The sequence below is a fragment of the Colobus angolensis genome, unplaced genomic scaffold (assembly GCF_000951035.1).
Source record: "Colobus angolensis palliatus isolate OR3802 unplaced genomic scaffold, Cang.pa_1.0 Scaffold527, whole genome shotgun sequence".
NCBI classification, from domain to species: domain Eukaryota; kingdom Metazoa; phylum Chordata; class Mammalia; order Primates; family Cercopithecidae; genus Colobus; species Colobus angolensis.
In genome coordinates, this window is record NW_012118788.1 from 280,596 (window position 1) to 282,833 (window position 2,238).

General features: G+C 52.3%; 1 pseudogene; it reads left to right on the forward strand.

The window, feature by feature from the left end:
* The first annotated feature begins 1,791 nt into the window (after positions 1 to 1,791).
* Positions 1,792 to 2,238, forward strand: part of LOC105525288 — a 14,024-nt pseudogene continuing 13,577 nt past the window's right edge.

A 2,238-nucleotide genomic window follows, 5' to 3' on the forward strand; every position in this document is an offset into this window, starting at 1 on the left:
ACCCTTACTGGTTTTTTGGTTTGTTTGTTTGTTTTGTTTTGTTTTGTTTTTTGAGACAGAGTTTTGCTCTTGTTACCCAGGCTGGAGCTCAGTGGTACAATCTCAGCTCACCACAACCTCCACCACCCGAGTTAAAGCGATTCTTCTGCCTCAGCCTCCCGAGTAGCTGGGATTACAGGCACTCACCACCACGCCCAGCTACTTTTGTATTTTTAATTGAGACAAGGTTTCTCCATGTTGGTCAGGCTGGTCTCGAACTCCCAACCTCAGGTGATCTGCCTGCCTCGGCCTCCCAAAGTGCTGGGATTATAGGCGTGAGCCACTGTGCCTGGCCGACTCTTACTATTAATCAGTAGCTTTGCATGTTTGTTGAGGAACTGGTCAGGAGGAGAAAATCTAGACAGCAGCTCTCCTGGTCAAGACCCAGCCATTCAGGAGCCTAAATGGCATGCCTAGGTGCTTGGCTTTAAACTGTTAGAATGAATGGAGTGCTCTGGTTGTGTTTTAGAATAATATTCTGGCTGCTGCTGGGGGTTGGACTGGAAGACAGCCAGGGAAGAAGCAGGAAGACTGGATATTGCAGTAATCCTGGCCAAAGGTGTCTTCTGAAAAGGGGTGGGCAACTGAAGGGGCAGGAGAATGTGGCCCCTCTCTGTCTGGAGAGAGCTGCAGCACTAGGCCAGGAAGGCACTCTTCTGCGGGGGAATAGGTCTTAAATGGGGACCATGGGATTGGGTGCAATGGTTCATACCTGTAATCTCAACACTTCAGGAGTCTGAGGCAAGAAGACCACTTGAGCCCAGGAGTTCGAGACCAGCCTGGGAAACATAGTGAGACCCCGTCTCTACAAAAAAAAAATTAATTAATTAAAAAATTTAAAACTAGCCAGACGTGATGCCTGTGGTCCCAGCTACTTGGGAGGCTGAGGTGAGAGGATCACTTGATCACTTGAGCCCTGAAGGTCAAGGCTGCAGTGAGCCATGATCATCCCACTGCACTCCAGCCTGCTCAACAAAGTGAGACTCTATCTCAAAAAAGGGGGCAGGTGGGAACCATGGAGAACGAGAGAAGCAAAGCTATTCTCAAGTTTTCCAGTAACCATCCTCCTGCCAACAGTCTTTCTCCGAATCTTGGATTTGGGAATAGGGTTTTCCTACCTTGGGAGGCTCCCTTGGGAAATGGGAGTGTCATAGCCACAGGCATCGAAAGCCCTAGGGTTGCACTTGAATAGTGGGTAGGAAGTTCTCTGCAATGCCAGGCACTGTTGGAAACCTCTGGATAGGCCTCACAGGGCCTCAGCCATCTGGGGGAGGCATTAGCTGGAGTGTAATAAATATGACCCTCACGACTGGGGAGGAACAGCTCATTCCTTCATGAGGTGTGGGGCTGTCAGCCTGGCAGGCAGCCAGCCACCCTTCCCCTCTAGCCTCCATCCTGGGCACTGGGCCAGTTACTGGGCAAGGAGGCTGCTGCACCTCCTTTCTCCTCTTCCCTTTTAGAGAGAAAGATACCCCCAGCCTAGATTCCCAGAAAGGAGAGAGCGGATGCACCACTGATTGGCCCAAAGTTCTCTGGAGCCAACCTTTGAGAGAGGAGGGCGTGGCCAGGCTCCAGGCTCCTAGTGAGGTGCACCACTGCAGGGTTGGTGACCCAGCAGTTCCTGCCTGCCGCCCCCCACCAGCCGTTCCTGCCTGCAGTTCCTGTTCCCAGGCCTGTACCCTGGGCTCGTCCCCAGGGCCCATCCCCTAGGTTTAGGTCTGCCCTCCCTCGCCCCACCTCGTCACCCCCGTCATGGGTCTGGAGCTGTACCTGGACCTGCTGTCCCAGCCCTGCTGTGCAGTCTACATCTTCGCCAAGAAGAACGGCATCCCCTTCGAGCTTCGCACAGTGGAGCTATGAAGCACTGGGCTGGGCAGCCGGGCCCAGATGGGGCTACGGATCCCCATCTGTCCCCGCTGCTTTGCAGTCAGGCCAAGAACGCAGACTAACACAAAGAATCAGACTCTCCGGTGTGGAAACTATTACATAATTATCTTGTATTATTTTTACCTTTTGGAGACAGGATCTAACTCTGTCACTCAGGCTGGAGTGCAGTGGTACAATCATGGCTCACTGCAGCTTCAAACTTCCAGGCTCAAGCGATCCTCCCGCCTCAGCCCCTCAAGCGGCTGGGACTACAGGTGGCAGCTGACATGCCCAGCCAATTTATTGTTATTATTATTATTATTATTATTATTA